The 6351-nt window shown below is 36.8% G+C and overlaps 2 non-coding genes and 1 pseudogene across 2 annotated transcripts; all 3 read right to left on the bottom strand.

The window, feature by feature from the left end:
* Positions 1-390: 390 nt before the first annotated feature.
* LOC138914568 (large subunit ribosomal RNA) lies at positions 391-3158 on the bottom strand (annotated as a pseudogene).
* A 398-nt stretch (positions 3159-3556) lies between these two features.
* LOC138914565 (5.8S ribosomal RNA) lies at positions 3557-3735 on the bottom strand. Its single transcript, XR_011420408.1, has one exon. It is a non-coding gene; the product is annotated as a 5.8S ribosomal RNA (ribosomal RNA).
* A 621-nt stretch (positions 3736-4356) lies between these two features.
* On the bottom strand, positions 4357-6351 carry LOC138914567 (small subunit ribosomal RNA). The gene has a single exon (XR_011420410.1). It is a non-coding gene; the product is annotated as a small subunit ribosomal RNA (ribosomal RNA).

Below are 6351 nucleotides of genomic sequence, written 5' to 3'. Positions count from 1 at the left end.
GCTCCCATGTTCACTCCCAGACTCGCTAACATCCATATTGGATGGAACCCCGACTCTATTTTGCTGATCTGGTATCCCAATCAGCTGATTTGCTGAAATTCCAATGCTCGAACCACTTATCAAAGTCACACACCTTTGTCCAATTTCCGTACCAAATATATGACAAATAGCAAAGTCACAATTACCTTTCAGACAACTGTCAAATAAAATATGCCTAAATGAGGCAAATATGAAAACAAAATTCACAAAATGAAAAACGCGAAATATCACTCAACCGCACAGTTTTTCATGCAGAAAAAACCGAAAACGTTTTCACAGGCAATAAACACGAATTTTGGTGCTAGTTTCAGCTATGTAGCTAACCGGGGACTGTTGTTTTTGAATTAACTAACGGAGCGCACGAAAACACACGTCTGCTCACTCGAGCAATCCAAAATCGACTGTGAGTAGATAGGGACAGTAGGAATCTCGTTAATCCATTCATGCGCGTCACTAATTAGATGACGAGGCATTTGGCTACCTTAAGAGAGTCATAGTTACTCCCGCCGTTGACCCGCGCTTACTTGAATTTCTTCACTTTGACATTCAGAGCACTGGGCAGAAATCACATTGTGTCAACACCCGCTAGGGCCATCACAATGCTTTGTTTTAATTAGACAGTCGGATTCCCCAAGTCCGTGCCAGTTCTGAATTGATTGTTAATTGATAATCGTTATAATTAATAAGAACTAATTGGTTTGACCCAATTAGTATTCTTAAAAATTTTAGCAAGAAAGTTCCACAATTGGCTACGTAACTAACTATCCGGGGAACAAGTAACTAACATAAATGCTAGAAACTCTATTTACCCAGAACGAGCACATAAACCATGTTATTGTTTCCCAATCAAGCCCGACTATCTCAATCTTCAGAGCCAATCCTTATCCCGAAGTTACGGATCTAATTTGCCGACTTCCCTTACCTACATTATTCTATCGACTAGAGACTCTTCACCTTGGAGACCAGCTGCGGATATTGGTACGGCCTGTTGAGAAGTTTGCGTGTCCCCACCATAAATTTTCAAGGTCCGAGGAGAAAATATCGACACAACAGTATATGTCATGCTCTTCTAGCCCATCTACCATATCTCTCTGCGAAAGACTTCCATGGTAGTACGGCTATAAAACAGAAAAGAAAACTCTTCCGATATCTCTCGACGGCTTCTTTATGGTCGTTCCTGTTGCCAGGATGAGCACGAGGCCCATATTTAATAACAAACGGATACTCAACAGGTTACGGAATTGGAACCGTATTCCCTTTCGTTCAAAATTATTCAAGTATATTATATTAGCTTGATTTGTATATATTGCGTTTTTGGTTTTACTTGAAAATTTTCGGCTTTCGCCTTGAACTTAGGACCGACTAACTCGTGATCAACCACTGTTCACACGAAACCCTTCTCCACTTCAGTCCTCCAAGGTCTCATTCGATTATTTGCTACTACCACCAAGATCTGTACCAATGGCAGCTCCATGCAGGCTTACGCCAAACACTTCTACGCATACCATTGTACCTTCCTACTCACTAAAGTTTCAAAATTTATATCACAAGTAATATAAATCATCTACTTTAGCGGTAATGTATAGGTATACAACTTAAGCGCCATCCATTTTAAGGGCTAGTTGCTTCGGCAGGTGAGTTGTTACACACTCCTTAGCGGATTTCGACTTCCATGATCACCGTCCTGCTGTTTTAAGCAACCAACGCCTTTCATGGTATCTGCATGAGTTGTTAATTTGGGCACCGTAACATTACGTTTGGTTCATCCCACAGCGCCAGTTCTGCTTACCAAAAGTGGCCCACTGGGCACATTATATCATAACCTTAAACTTCATATCAAGAAAGTTAAGGTTCTTACCCATTTAAAGTTTGAGAATAGGTTAAGATCGTTTCGACCCTAAGGCCTCTAATCATTCGCTTTACCAGATAAGATTATTTTATATAATATTAAAATGCACCAGCTATCCTGAGGGAAACTTCGGAAGGAACCAGCTACTAGATGGTTCGATTGGTCTTTCGCCCCTATACTCAATTCTGACAATCGATTTGCACGTCAGAACTGTTTCGGTCTTCCATCAGGGTTTCCCCTGACTTCAACCTGATCAAGTATAGTTCACCATCTTTCGGGTCACAGCATATATGCTCAAGGTACGTTCCAGTTAGAGGCATAAATAATATAAATATCATTATACATAACTATATAGAACGCCCCGGGATTGTGTTAATTAGCTATAAATAGTTAAAAAACTAATCCCATTATTAGTCAAGTTAATTACGCTATTAGGTTTATATCCCAATAACTTGCACATATGTTAGACTCCTTGGTCCGTGTTTCAAGACGGGTCCCGAAGGTATCCTGAATCTTTCGCATTGTTAATCCTACAAGTGCATATAATAAACACAAAAATCAATGATAATCATGCCATTATATAATTCCGAAAAATTAACGCACTGTATTCATATAAATCTATCAGCACTTTATCAAATTAATAACATTTATTCTGTGTTAAAATGCAAGCAATTTAATTTGAATAAACTATAAGTTATATTTTATGATAAATTTGGTATGCTAATAGATTACAATGTCCTTATATGGAAAAAATGCACACTATTATCATAATATTGTTTAAATATTACAATTTTAATGATGAATTTTCCATAACGGATATTCAGGTTCATCGGGCTTAACCTCTAAGCAGTTTCACGTACTGTTTAACTCTCTATTCAGAGTTCTTTTCAACTTTCCCTCACGGTACTTGTTTACTATCGGTCTCATGGTTATATTTAGTTTTAGATGGAGTTTACCACCCACTTAGTGCTGCACTATCAAGCAACACGACTCTTTGGAAACATCATCTAGTAATCATTAACGTTATACGGGCCTGGCACCCTCTATGGGTAAATGGCCTCATTTAAGAAGGACTTAAATCGTTAATTTCTCATACTAGAATATTGACGCTCCATACACTGCATCTCACATTTGCCATATAGACAAAGTGACTTAGTGCTGAACTGATTTCTTTTCGCTCGCCGCTACTAAGAAAATCCTTGTTAGTTTCTTTTCCTCCCCTAATTAATATGCTTAAATTCAGGGGGTAGTCCCATATGAGTTGAGGTTGTATATAACTTTTATTTGCAATTAATTCTTTATATATAATGATAAAACATTTTATTAAATTCGTTTAAAGCTGACGTATATATATATTAATGGCATTTATTTGTAACGAATTAACGAAGAATAATAATATTGTCAACGTTTTTCATATTTCAAATCATTAATAAGAGACAATTCTAGATAATATTTTATGCTAGACATTTCTCAGTATTATTTGATTGAAAAAGAAAATATTCCTCTTCGTTTTTCTCAAAGTTTAATTACTATTGTGAGATAATGTTTTTCATATATTTGTTAATATTATGAATAAAATAATTAAATTATTTTTATCCAATAATATACCATATGCTTATAAAATTTTATTATAAAATTTGTATAAACAACTTAATTAGCATAGTCTTACAACCCTCAACCATATGTAGTCCAAGCAGCACTATAAAATTAATTAAAGTACATAACAGCATGGACTGCGATATGCGTTCAAAATGTCGATGTTCATGTGTCCTGCAGTTCACACGATGACGCACAGTTTGCTGCGTTCTTCATCGACCCATGAGCCGAGTGATCCACCGCTTAGAGTTTTATAATATTGGTTTTAAATTTGGTCAAATATGTTTTTATTGAAAGAAATTAAAAATACACCATTTTACTGGCATATATCAATTCCTTCAATAAATGTATTTATATACCTAAAATAAATGCTGCGAAATGTCTTAGTTTTATATAAACAATATATATCAAAGTATTATTTGTAATGGCATTTGTTTGTTAATATATATTGATAATTTTATATAAAACATTAACCTGAAACCAGGTACAACATTGTATATTTTAGGTTGTTGCATTATCCAATGTATGATCATCATCAAATTAGTTGGCCAATACATCTCGCAACGCGTGTATATTATGGTCCATATACACACAAAAGTTTATAATAAATATATAAAATATATTTTATTATATTAATAATTCGATTTGCTTGTTCGAATTTTATGTTTGTTTCTATTTAATTTATTTGTAATAATATTATATTATTACAATATTTCGATTTGCTTGTTCGAAATTTATTTGATCTTTTACTTTTAAGATCATATTTTTGGTATAATTATTATTATAATTATTATGTATATATATATATATTGGTAATTTGTATTAAATTTGTATTAACAAATTTTTTTATTAACGGTAAGGATATTATACAATAATGATCCTTCCGCAGGTTCACCTACGGAAACCTTGTTACGACTTTTACTTCCTCTAAATAATCAAGTTCGGTCAACTTTTGCGAAACAACCGTAACACACAAGGCGTCACAGTGATCACGTCCGGAGACCTCACTAAATAATTCAATCGGTAGTAGCGACGGGCGGTATGTACAAAGGGCAGGGACGTAATCAATGCGAGTTAATGACTCACACTTACTGGGAATTCCAAGTTCATGTGAACAGTTTCAGTTCACAATCCCAAGCATGAAAGTGGTTCAGCGGTTTACCCGGACCTCTCGGTCTAGGAAATACACGTTGATACTTTCATTGTAGCGCGCGTGCAGCCCAGGACATCTAAGGGCATCACAGACCTGTTATTGCTCAATCTCATTATTGCTAGACGCAATTTGTCCATTTAAGAAGCTAGTGTCCTTATAATGGGACAAACCAACAGGTACGGCTCCACTTATATAAACACATTCAAACACAATAAACATTTTACTGCCACCATGAATGAAGGCTATATAAGCTTCAACACCATAATCCTGAAGATATCTATTTAATATATTTGAGTCTCGTTCGTTATCGGAATTAACCAGACAAATCACTCCACGAACTAAGAACGGCCATGCACCACCACCCATAGATTCGAGAAAGAGCTATCAATCTGTCTTACACACTTATGTTCGGACCTGGTAAGTTTTCCCGTGTTGAGTCAAATTAAGCCGCAGGCTCCACTCCTGGTGGTGCCCTTCCGTCAATTCCTTTAAGTTTCAGCTTTGCAACCATACTTCCCCCGGAGCCCAAAAGCTTTGGTTTCCCGGGAAGCGACTGAGAGAGCCATAAAAGTAGCTACACCCAATTGCTAGCTGGCATCGTTTATGGTTAGAACTAGGGCGGTATCTGATCGCCTTCGAACCTCTAACTTTCGTTCTTGATTAATGAAAACATCTTTGGCAAATGCTTTCGCTTAAGTTAGTCTTACGACGGTCCAAGAATTTCACCTCTCGCGTCGTAATACTAATGCCCCCAAACTGCTTCTATTAATCATTACCTCTTGATCTGAAAACCAATGAAAGCAGAACAGAGGTCTTATTTCATTATCCCATGCACAGAATATTCAGGCATTTGAAGCCTGCTTTAAGCACTCTAATTTGTTCAAAGTAATTGTACCGGCCCACAATAACACTCGTTTAAGAGCACTAATGCAGGTTTTTAAATAGGAGGAACATATGAAAAAATACAAGTATTTAAACACATATAAGAACTCCACCGGTAATACGCTTACATACATAAAGGTATAGTACTAACCACAATTGTAAGTTGTACTACCCGTATGAAGCACAAGTTCAACTACGAACGTTTTAACCGCAACAACTTTAATATACGCTATTGGAGCTGGAATTACCGCGGCTGCTGGCACCAGACTTGCCCTCCAATTGGTCCTTGTTAAAGGATTTAAAGTGTACTCATTCCAATTACAGGGCCTCGGATATGAGTCCTGTATTGTTATTTTTCGTCACTACCTCCCCGAGCTGGGAGTGGGTAATTTACGCGCCTGCTGCCTTCCTTAGATGTGGTAGCCGTTTCTCAGGCTCCCTCTCCGGAATCGAACCCTGATTCCCCGTTACCCGTTGCAACCATGGTAGTCCTAGATACTACCATCAAAAGTTGATAGGGCAGACATTTGAAAGATCTGTCGTCGGTACAAGACCATACGATCTGCATGTTATCTAGAGTTCAACCAATATAACGATCTTGCGATCGCTTGGTTTTAGCCTAATAAAAGCACATGTCCCATAAGGTTCATGTTTTAATTGCATGTATTAGCTCTAGAATTACCACAGTTATCCAAGTAACTGTTAACGATCTAAGGAACCATAACTGATATAATGAGCCTTTTGCGGTTTCACTTTTAATTCGTGTGTACTTAGACATGCATGGCTTAATCTTTGAGACAAGCATATAACTACTGGCAGGATCAACCAGAAT

The sequence above is a fragment of the Drosophila takahashii genome, unplaced genomic scaffold, assembly GCF_030179915.1.
Source record: "Drosophila takahashii strain IR98-3 E-12201 unplaced genomic scaffold, DtakHiC1v2 scaffold_29, whole genome shotgun sequence".
NCBI lineage: Eukaryota > Metazoa > Arthropoda > Insecta > Diptera > Drosophilidae > Drosophila > Drosophila takahashii.
This window is presented reverse-complemented; position numbering and strand designations above follow the sequence as displayed.